Here is a 12,777-nt window from a genome sequence, read left to right on the forward strand (position 1 = left end):
GCATGTCCAGGCCCGTCTGAAGTTTGCCAGAGAGCACATGGATGATACAGCAGAGGATTGGGAGAATGTCATGTGGTCAGATGAAACCAAAGTAGAACTTTTTGGTATAAACTCAACTCGTCGTGTTTGGAGGAAGAAGAATACTGAGTTGCATCCCAAGAACACCATACCTACTGTGAAGCATGGGGGTGGAAACATCATGCTATGGGGCTGTTTTTCTGCCAAGGGGACAGGACGACTGATCCGTGTTAAGGACAGAATGAATGGGGCCATGTATTGTGAGATTTTGAGCCAAAACCTCCTTCCATCAGTGAGAACTTTGAAGATGAAACGAGGCTGGGTCTTCCAACATGACAATGATCCAAAACACACCGCCCGGGCAACAAAGGAGTGGCTCCGTAAGAAGCATTTGAAAGTCCTGGAGTGGCCTAGCCAGTCTCCAGACCTCAACCCCATAGAAAATCTGTGGCGGGAGTTGAAAGTCCGTGTTGCTCGGCGACAGCCCCAAAACATCACTGCTCTCGAGAAGATCTGCATGGAGGAATGGGCCAAAATACCAGCTACTGTGTGTGCAAACCTGGTAAAGACCTATAGTAAACGTTTGACCTCTGTTATTGCCAACAAAGGTTATGTTACAAAGTATTGAGTTGTATTTTTGTTATTGACCAAATACTTATTTTCCACCCTGATTTACGAATAAATTCTTTACAAATCCTACCATGTGGATTCATGGATTTTTTTTCACATTCTGTCTCTCACAGTTGAAGTGTACCTCTGGTGCAAATTACTGACCTCTGTCATCGTTTTAAGTGGGGGAACTTGCACAATCGATGGCTGACTAAATACTTTTTTGCCCCACTGTATGTGGGCAGGGTGAAGTAGCTGGTCAAGAGTGTTACAGGTGATTTGTGATGGCAGCAAGAGAGAAAGAGAAGGCTTATAAAATGGTAGGAAGACCTGCTATGGTGCATAGTTTGGAGACTGTAGCACTTACAAAAAGACAGGAGACCAAGTTACAGGTGGTAGTGTGGAAGATGCTAAGACTTTAATTGGGAGTGATCTGAATAAACAGGAGTAGAAATAAGTATACTGTATAAGGGACAGGTCAGGTTGAATAGTTTGGAGACAAAGTTAGAGGCAAGGTTAAGAAGGTTTGGGTGTGCCGAGGAAGGCTATTGAACTGCAAGGCTGGGGAAATAAAACAACCTCAGTGGAGGTTAATGGATGTACTGAACTTGGATATGGTTAATTTAACTGAAGAGGATGCTAGGGTGAGATGGAGGCAGATGATCTGCTATGGCAGCTACCGAAGGAAGTAGCCAAAAGAAGAAGAAGAAGGAGCAACTATTTCCTCCGGCTTTATTTAGACACACATTCCAACTAAACCACTTTTTGAGAAAAATGTATCATACCTGTCATACCTGCAGAGCTATTTACCGACTTAATGAAGCCTAATATGCTTGGTCACATTCTCAGGATGAGACCACACAGATTCCTCTTAATAGATAGTTGCTGCCAAGCTACCCGATTGCTTCAGTTATGTTTTCCAGTCGTAATGCTAATCCCACAATCCTCTAAATACATGTTTAAAAAATGGGGATGGCTTCAATATTAAGTCACGTTAGTAACTAGACAAAGAGAATTTGTCTTTCTTTCTCTGCCATGGCAGTCTCATATTTCTAATTTATTCAGAGTGACTGGTCAAACACCCCCCAAAAAGAAAGAAATGTCACAGTTACACAGAAAATAACCTAACATTAAAACTCGCCTGGGTTTTATTACTATAATAAAAAATGTGAGTAGTGGGATGGCCTGTGCCTTTCAGCACTCAGCTCAAAGATCTTTTTTTCCCCACTGGACTAATCTGTCATACTTATCACTTTTCTTGTTTTGAAACATCAGGACCACCTCATCATCACTTAATGTCGACTATACTTTTTTAAATAGTGTTTATTGTTGCAAAATTGCAAATCTTTCAGTGTGTATATACATTACATATAAAAGTTTTCATTAACACAGGTTCAAGAAACTCAGATAGGAACAAATCAGGAATTACGACACAACAAAACTTAAGCTAGATATAAAAACACAACAGGAAGTAACAAAAAAAGAATCTTAAAGACATGTAAGCTTAATAAAGGATGGGGAACACAGGTGAAACATGCTAACCAAAGCAGGTAATAAATGGTAAATGGTCTGTATTTGTATAGCGCTTTTACTAGTCCCTAAGGACCCCAAAGCGCTTTACACAACCAGTCATCCACCCATTCACACACACATTCACACACTGGTGATGGCAAGCTACATTGTAGCCACAGCCACCCTGGGGCGCACTGACAGAGGTGAATAGAATAGAATTCACCCTCATAAACTGGAACAGAAACTGGATAACTCTAACACAGAGAGAAGACTGAGGAGAGCCAGAGCAAAGAGCTAAGCACTGAGGAATTACAACTGACTTGACACAAGAGGATAAAAGAGGAAAACACAGACAGGACTAGACCAGACATGGGAGCATAATTGACTCAAGGAATACAAAATAAACTTTAACCCAAAACAGAACTAGATGTGAAACTAAACCTTAGAATATCAATATACAAGGAAACCAGGAAATACTGAAAGTAAACACCGGGTCCTAAACCCAGATATCCGAAGGCTGTCTTTCCAAATGTTGAACCTGGGAAGGACCAGGTGATTTTTTTTATTATGATATGATATGTGAAACCTTAGAAATGAATGAGTGTGTACTTTCTTTTTACCATGACTTTACATGCAATGATTGTGTCAGTCGAATGGGTGTGAATCTAACACTGCAGTTTAACCATGACCTCTATAAAGTGAGCCAACAAACAAAAGAAATTCTCATAACTCAACAATATGCCTTTAATTTTGGATCACACCATTCTGTTTAAGAAAATATTTTGCTTTGTTTTCATCAAAATATCTCAGTAACCTTGGAATCTGTCAAAACATTTTGGGTGCATCAAGTTTACCTGACAGTGTTCGATTCCATCAAAATATAGGTCTGAAATATTCCACTGTTCCAGATTAGTTGGTGTTTTGTTAAACAAAGGAGGGTTTGACTCTGAGCAGAACTCAGTACTCCACCTCGTCGGCATTACATAAAGCGTGAGCCTGGACTTGGCATAGTGCGCCTGTGACAACGCTCTATGAGAACATGACTGAGCAATGCAAAACCCATGACCCCTTTTACACTTGTACCCCACATCATCCTGTCACCACCTCTGTGTCTCATTCTCTCTGTTTTTCAGTTTTTAGTCTTCTCCTCCCTTCTGTCCTTCCTTTTCTCCTCCTAAACAGCTTATTGTGTGTCACTGGTTTTGGATGTAATGCTCTTTGCAACATTGTGCGGAAAAATAAAACAAGATCTTTGGTACTATCAGCGAGACTAATACCAGTAGTAAAAAGTAGCCCTGAAAGTAATGGCCAAAACTGTTAAAATAGTACTAGTAATGCAGGAATCTTTAAAAGGTAAATTAGTGGTAGTAGTTTTAAGAGTACTAGTAATTGCAACAGTTAAAGAAGGTGACTGCAAATGTAGCCTCATAGCTGCAGATGTAATGTTACTATAAGTGTAGTGGTTCTTGTTCAATATGATAACCACAACTCTTGTTGTTTCTGCATCTGGCTTCCTCTCGCTCTCATGCCTGCTAAGACTTGCAGCTTTGCAAGTCCAGCCGGTACACCTTGTACCATAACACAATCATATCCACCTCCTATTTGTTTTGTGTCTCACTCTCCAGCTTACATCCTATCACAAAAAGTCCTGTCACTTATTTAATCACACATCAAAGGCCTTTCTGCTTGGATCATATCATATGAAAATATCACTGCTGTCACTGCTTCTGTTATTGTTAAGAGTAATGGCAAGCTTGTCTGCCCTCTTTGCATATTTTAGGTGGAGCATAGCCCCAGGTAAAAGCATTATAGAAAGTTAATTCTGTCAGTAGTCAACCATACACTTGTAAGTACCACTCTAAACATGTGCAATATTCAGTACAGAACAGACATAAAAGAGCCACAAGCAAAACTGAAAAGCAAGGCAGTCTGCAGACCTAACAGTGTGTCAGCCTTTAGACACACAGGGCCAAATTATGATGGCAGGCCTAATCGGTTAGAGCATTTCCAAAACAGTGGGTACCAGGAAGCACAATGAGTGAAATGGGGTCATTTGATCCTAAAAGAGAAGAAATGCAAGTGATTAGCTTACACTTACACACTTATTGATACCAGATTTGATAAATTTTCCATGTAGTTCTGATTTGTTACTGCTGATTTCTTGTTTATTTCTCATTGATTCTTTGTGGGAAAAAAGTAGAACAGAAAAGGCTCGAATGTAGTGCAGGTGTACAAAAGTTCTCCTGGTGTGAGTTTAACATTTGTTTTTGCGATGTGTACCTGTCAGAAAAAAATCACAGCATTAATCATTATTAACATTGTTTTTATAAAGATACTTAAAATATAAACACAAAATATATGATGGATTAGACAAACTGGATCAGGTGCTCTGCCCAGTTTGCATCCCATGTAGACTGCCCATCAGAGAATGCATGTAAATGTGTGATTTCATTCACTAGTATAATGAATTCATAAGGATGAATGCTAATGATTTGGATAGACTGGACTATTTGGAAGAAACACTCAGTTCCCATCCACTCTTGTAACCCGATCGTCAGAGACTGAAGAGCAATGTCATCTCCAACCAGGGCCTCAGCTCAGCTGACTTCCCCGCATACCACACCACTTGGTGACAGACCAATCATTGTCTCTCAACCACTGCAGCCAAGGATTCTTTGGGGATTGAATAAACGCAGGTGAGCTACTGCTCTGACAGGGAACTGAAATATTCCTATATTGTATAAACATTACATCACCTACCCTATAAGCTGTAACTGGCAATTGTCCACAAGTTATCAAAGCTTTGTTGCTCGTTCCCTATATTGCCTCTGGTTCTTTGACTGAACACAAAGGGTAAATTCTACTGGATCAGTTTTTGTTACAACGATGCATGAAAGCTTTAAAAGTGTGCAAGCTTTTGCTGAATAACAAAAACAGACTTTGGACAACTGGGACTGAATTTATGTCACCTATGTCATTATTAGTAAATGGAGACTCACTAAATGTGATCGTCACTAAATTCCCAAGTGGAATAAAAAAACACTCCACCACTTAATGGCTGTTTCTAAAACTGTTTTTATTTTTTTTCACTTGTTATTACATATTCTTTATATTAATAGGTATTAATAAACCCCTGAGCTGCCCTCTTATGTATTTAATATATTGAATTAACGCTAAGAGAAATTCAGCACCAGAACTATACTAAGTTTAAGGACAGACAAATATTAGTAACATCAGCAGGATAGTTTCTATTTCAGACCAAGACATTTTCTTTTATTACCTCTTGGCACTTTTAAAACATTCCACTTATTTTATCTGTCTTCCCCTCATCCATAAAATCTGATAAAACAACCAGACTTAAACAGTTTTTAAGCATCTGCTAATATTTATTTTTCTGTTTTAAGTCTCACATTGCTCAGTTCTTCCTTGAAGGGCTCTCTTTATTATAAACCAGGTGTTTATTGGTTTAAGAAGATATGTGGGGAAAGACAAGACACAGCAGAAGACAAGTTTCAAAACAAAAGGTCATAAATCTGTGAAGGCATTTCTATAATATGTTCCCCTCCCAGACAGAAGGAGTTAACACAGGCACGCATCTGTGATGTTTTGTTTTTTTACACTGTCATGCGATACTTTCTTAAAACAGTGTTATGGCTATGCTTTTATTTATACCAAAGGATATGTGAGAAAATATCTTAAAATACATTATCGTGAGAAGATGACCAATTAGGCTGTTGTCCACAAAAATAATCATCTGTTGTTCCTCTTCACTATAACTTTGTTTGATCAGGTTTCATTAAAAGAAAACTAAAGAACCTATCAACTCCTATAAGCTGTGATTCATATGTTGCAAAAAAGTTGCTATCATGTTCATCTTTCTGTGAAATGAATGAATTCCTGAATTGCCTTGAATCTGATCTTTATGCAGTGTGCACTGGATCTTCTGTATTGTGTCAAAAACAACGCATTATCATAATTTGACACCCTAGGAATGTGAATGAGATGGTTTAAAGAAATGAGACCCTGCAACTGGTATTTAGTTTTGAGTGAGAGCATGGAGCTAAATCTGGCAAGCAGAACTAATTATTAAACTAGATTCTGTATGTAGCCCTTTTTTCATGTTGAGCGAGCAAGCAAAAGTTCTCCCAGACACACCTTAGGATGTCAGAGTTAAAGTATGCATTAACAATGTGATCCTATGGTGCGAATTTACTAAGCACAACCCCGTGAACATTAGAAAAGAAACAACAACAACATGCATGCTGCTCATTGTGCCACCTTCATAGACCCAGTTTTCATCATCAGTCATGATACTCTGCACAAATTTAGCACAGTATTTGATGTATCCTTTCACAGCAAATTCGGGGTCCACAGTCAAATCCAAAATGCACACATTCAAATGATCAGAATGGGATTTCTAAGGAGTGGCTTTAATGGAGCAAGAGAGCTTCAATACTCCCTGCGCTTCACAAGACAACTTTGAAAGGGATAGTGGCCAAATCCCATTAAATATTCAAGGTGATTAAGAAAGGCCTTTATATATTGTTCCTAAGAGGCGTCTTGGTAGACAGCTAAGAATTTAACTCTGAGTTGAAGACATTTAGATAAAAAATAAATAAAACAGCAATTTTATAAAAATCAAATGTGGAATTTTCACTGCGCACTAAGGAACTATCTTAGTAAGGATCCTAGTCATTGCTATCCTATTTCAACTTTAGTCATTCCTCATTCACCCCACAGTTTGGTCAGATCATATGTTCAGAGGCTGCCTAGTCTCCCATCTGTAACAGCTGATAGAGCAGCAGGAGCAGCTGTAATCTGATCATAGATAATCTGGGGATAATCTGTGGATCATAGATCACTACTATATGACAACAGTTTGAACTTGTCTGAATCCTCGCACAGCAGTGACCTCTGTGCAAACAAAAACTCTTGACGGGCAATCTGTCACTCTCTGTTCAACCTATACACGAGAAAGCAACAAATTGCCTTTGAATTGCTTGTTGTGGGTGAAATCCCAGCTTCAGGGGAGCATTTTCTCCTCCTCTCTAAGAGCAATGAATCATAAAAATGTGACAAATATAGTTTGACATTGCTTTTGGGGGCTGATTAATGACTGTAGCTATAGTCACGGTGGAAAGCCCCACACAGACAGGTTTGAAGATTTCTGTTTAGCGGTGGAGCGGTGAAGAAAAGCCTCTTCATGTGTGTCCTGGCGTTGAACACAGGCTGGATGGATGATATGCAATCAGGCTGTTCCCCTTATGTGAACCTTAAAATTTACTTTACAGCTTGCTGCTGTCTTTTTACTGCCTCTACAGTAACAACAGAATGCTCAATTTGTCATCTACTGTATGTATTGACACTTTCAGTTTTACAACAACATTGGGACGGTTAATGTACCATAAATAAGAATAAAGGATTAGTCAGGTTTACTGTCAATCAAGAGATTACCATGCACTCAATATGGAGAAAGGTTGTCGTGTGTTTGATGTATTTAAGATAACAAAGAAGTATGAAGCATGTAGAAATCCTAGCGTATGAACAGTCTAGAAGAGATATCCTCCAGTATGGGCAGTATTAATTGTAACAAGACTAAGAAAACCACTTTTCAGCTTTTAAAAACAAAATATTGTAAGACAATTTGAATCTGATGCAGGCTATAACACTTTTTATGTTGCATATAATAAACACGAATAGGATAGTTTTTCAAGAATGTGTCATGAATGGGATTTCTCCTTTCATCAGTACCCTAGAAAATATACATGCAGTGCAAATACACTGCCTATCTGAGCTCTTAATCAAAGTTACTAGTCAGAACCTGTCGTTTGTATTATTGTCAGTGAGGCTTCACCTAGTAAATTACCTGCCAACTTTTTCTAGATCCCTTACTCACCAGAATATTTAAAATTCTCTGAATTTGTTTTGTTCTACAGGAGCAATTTTGAATATTTTAGCAATTGGCTTAAAACGCTAGTGTTTTGGGTTACAATAGTAAGCTTAGTCACAATAGAGTAAAAATTATCCCAAATTCCTTGCAAATAGAAAAAAATCAAATAGTTATAGGTGCCCAACTTGTTGCCCTAAAGTTAAGCGTGCAACACCCTGAATATCTGGTCAACCACTTTTAATCGGAAGGCGACTGCACAGGTTTCCTACTGTAAGGCATCTGTTGCCAAACAATCACAGTCTGATTCACACTGACTACAATCCCCCCTGAGACAGAGTGGTGAAGGTTTGCAAATGACTGTGATTGGATTTACAAATACAGATAGATGGCAGTAGAAGCAGTGTAGATTTTACTCATTTAATTTGTTAGAAAACCTGAACGACCTGTTGATGTGTAGTAGCAGAAGCACTAAGGTTATTGTTTTGGTGGTAATAGTGGGTGGAATAGGTCTACTTTAACATGTATAATAGTACTAGTAATAGTACTGTTAGTCCTCAAAACTAGCAGTGACTTACTAGCACTTGAGCTAGTCATTAATGCTGAAAAGTTTGGGGATCAAAGTAACAGTTGTAATGGCAGCAGTAGCATGATATCAGCACCACCAGTGGTAGCAGTAGAGGTGATGTAGTTATACTGGAAGTTGTAGTGATGAGGCCTTCTGAGAATGTCAAAGGGAATGTTCAAGTCCCTGTGTTGCTTCAAAGTATCACCACACAGAGAGATGAGCTTTAAGGCCCACTAAATATTTCACAGTTGAAGAGTTACAGCAGCAAAATATGAAATCATCATCTTCAACTATGAAAAGTCGCTGGTATTTCTAGTGTCGGCGCCTATGATAGTAACCATGACTTCATACAGAGCTGTTTGAAAACAACCTCTTTAACCTGTTAAACTCTCACCAGTTTATTTTATTTGTCACCTGTAGCAACATGTTCGTCTGTGTTTTATTTAGGCATGCATTCCAAAGGTTTAGAGAAAGGTTTATCATACCTGTCATACTTTCAGAGCCATTTTCCTCCCTTACGAAGCCTAATATGCTCAGTCAGACCACACAGAGAACGCAGCTTTTTATACAACATCCAGCACAAGTAATTGGTCAACGATGCATTCCAGGCGTGCCTATAATTCGCACAATGCACTGGATGTGTTTTATCAAAAAAAATGAACTGGTTGCTACGGTAACAAATGGCTACAAGGTAAAAAGACTATATATGTATGACACCTCTTGTGAAAACACCCCCAGCTGCATTATGGTTGTATCATAATAAGAAACACCTGGAGATTAGGTTTTCTTTTTCAGGGGTGGATTCTGTTTTTAATCCCCAGGAGTCTACTGCTCCAGTAATGATGTAGATTCCCTTTTAACAAATGACATACATTTCTGTCCAGATGAGAAGTTTAACAGATGCATACGATGGTCAATGCAATGTGTGTTCACACACATGTAAAAATGCATCACAATGTCTAAGGATGTGTATGTGTACAGAAATGACATGTAATGGAAGGACATGGAACACACCATGGAGGAGGAAGATAAATGGCAAGAAATCATTATTACAATTTCTGTGCTTCAACCACCGAGGTGGAACTATTAGGGGAAGCTGACAATACTGCCATCATAGCAGCAGAAACCATGTACAACAATGTGAAATGACCATGAAGTATCCACACAAGAAAAATGAAGTCAAAACAGGCATGTGAGTCAAGGGTTTGGGTTAATTAATGTAACTGTTGAGACCCACTGACAAAGTAGTAGTCTGACCTCCATTTTTTAATATAGGATGGAAAAAGCAGTAAATCATCTCAGTGCCAACTCTTGATCTAATTTTTGTTTCATCGTTGGTTGGTTTTTGCTTATTGTTTTGTTTTTAATGGCATTACCCATCATGTAGTGTTCCTCCTACTAGCTTGTCTTCCATGCATACGACTTTGTAGAGTTACATCAAGTGACCAAAATTGATTTGAAATAGCTGGTAATATAATGTCGTTGTTTTTGCTTTTGCAGTTTGTTTGTTTACAGATTATTTCATAGCTAAATCTATGTTTTACAAGAAGTATGAAAGATCACATTATAGGTTTTCTGCAAGCCCTTTGATAAACTGGTGTACCCTCCCTTATGTCCAATGACTGAAATGGGCTCCACCCTGCCATATCCCTAACCTGAATAAGCAGCAAAGAAAATGGATAGACAGATGGATTTCTGTGATCTGTTCCAGGTTTACTGTCCAGTTTTAGACTGTGCTGTGTGCACACACATTCTTCAGAACAACGACCAGTTTGTGAGAATGATTTTTCATTTAATGAAATCATGTCTGGACAACATGTAACCGATGAGCTCCCTATAACAAAAAGCATATTAAAATAACCAACCCAACAGATGTATGGCAAAATGACAAAGTTTAAAAGCTGCACGACAGCTTTAAAGAAGTCAGGGTGGTGCCGTAACACTGAGTTACACTCAAAATATCAAGTCAGTTATTGCAAACCAGAAAACATCTAACATTTATTTAACAGTGATTCTTTTCATGAAACTCTGCTGTCTCCACTGCACTGGCATTATCCAAACATGGAAGCATTTTTAAATTCCTTTGAAATTGAAGATTTTGTTAAATACGTCACCAGAGAAACAACATAGTTTTCATAGAGTGCTGCATTTCAGTAGTTATTTTTGTGATAATCTGGCCTCCTGGCTCCTAAAATGGTGATGTGTTTATTTCAAAACTGCTGCCTGTCAAAAAGAAGACAGACATTCTTTTCATGCTTTCCTCTGTGGTTTTGTCCCACAGCTGCAACATAGCTGTAATAACTTTTGTCCCATTACAACACACTATGTGATTTTAGCATTGTTTGGGAAATTCCCCCAAAGAAGCCTAATATTGCATAATTGTATTAAAACCACACAAAGACTTTGGCTACAGAATAGGTAGAGACAGTTTTTCAGATGAATTAGCTGCTAAAATAATAAACATTGACATTCCTTACTTTATCTCAATATCTAGAGTTACCCACAGGCTGCCAAAATGAGCAAGGTGTTTTTTACTACTTGCGAAAAATATTATTATGTACAAGACTTGAGAACATGATGAAATGGGATCACACCAGCCACAACACCAAGGCTGGACTGGGACAAAAAATCGGCCCGGGCATTTTGACTAGAGACCGGCCCACCAGGATAAAGATTGAAAATGTGACGTCATTCAGGGGTAAAACCGCAAAGGATTCTGGGAACTTGTGGCAAGAGGTACTAGCGCACTCAGGCTTTCAATTGAACTCAGTTACACAGCGATAAAAAGAAACACAAAAAATGGCAAGAAGCTGTTGTATTTTTTTTTTTTTTTTTTTTGTATTTTAGCTTTATTTATGTCTTGCACAGCATCCCAACTCTTTAGCTAACTTAATAACTTTAGCTAAAGTGAATAGTTAGTCTAATTCATCAGTGCAGCATTACTGGATCACCTCTGTTTGAAGTGATATGATATGTGACTATCACTGTGTTTAACTATCTTTTTTTTTTTTTTTTTTTTTTCCCGCCTGTCCCATTTGGTTCTTTAGCCATCAGAATTGTTGTCTGAAGACCAACAAGGATGCCCAATGGATTTACTTTGCCAAATGGATCATCGTGGCATTGCCGTATTGGTCCATTTGGTCGATCTTTGTTTTTATTATTTATTATATTTTATTTTCAGATGTTACCGACGGGACAGACATGAGTGAGAGATAGGAAAGGGAGAAAGAAAGAGGAAGGAAAGGAAAAACAGAAGGGGAGAGGGACAGTGAGAAAGGGGGGGAGAAAAAAAAATAAAAATCTCCTGGATCACCTGTTAAGAGAAGAATAGAAAACAAGCAAAAAAAGACAAAAAAAACAAAAACAAAGCAACATACTAAACACAACACCATCGCATTAATCTAGCTAAGTGTAAACAGCAGTAAATACTAAATATTCAATGTTGTTGTGCAGCACGCAGGACAGATGTGCTTCGAAGTAGCAGCCAAGAAAGGTGTAATTTGGGTCTACGAGCAGTGAACACCCGTGTGCATACCTGTGTGGATCAGCGCGCTTGTATTCCAAAGGTTTCTCCATGTAACGATCTGCTAGGGAGTGTGGGGGGGCCACAGCCCCGTCCTCCAGGGTGTGAAGCAGGTATGGAGGAGATCAAAACTTCAGACATCCAGAGGCCCCCAGAAGACAAGAGACCATGGAAGACCAACAGAGGGGCAGCCGCGCCACTGTTCCAGTAAGAGCTGAGGAGAGTCCCAGATGAGGGCTCACTCAGCAGCCGCGGAGCAGAAGCCAGGGGGAGTTGCAGTGACGCGCCCGTGAGCTCCGCCGGCCGCCAGCTGTGCCTGAGTGACCGAGCCCCAGGCCGAGAGGCCGGGGGCACCCCACCCCCGAAGGGGCCCGAGCGAGCCCCAGGCTCCAGGCCCCGATAAGCGGCCGCCAAGGAGTGAGCCGGTGTGTACCTGGACGCCCACCCCCAGACACAAAGAACCACCAACGCACCGACACCTGAGGGAGTCCGCCACCGGCAGGGGAAGTGGTGGTAGGTGGAGATAGGCCTCCAAACCTTGGAGGGCCTGAGGTGTCCCCAGAGAGGTGGCGTCTGGTACCCAGCCTGACATATAGATACAGACATACAGGCACACACAGACACAAACATCCATTCCCCCCCTCATGCTCTCATATGCAC

This window comes from Diplotaxodon limnothrissa, linkage group LG2 (genome assembly GCF_057381915.1).
Source record: "Diplotaxodon limnothrissa isolate DT_005_m linkage group LG2, D_limnothrissa_male_GT1.1, whole genome shotgun sequence".
Classification (NCBI taxonomy): domain Eukaryota; kingdom Metazoa; phylum Chordata; class Actinopteri; order Cichliformes; family Cichlidae; genus Diplotaxodon; species Diplotaxodon limnothrissa.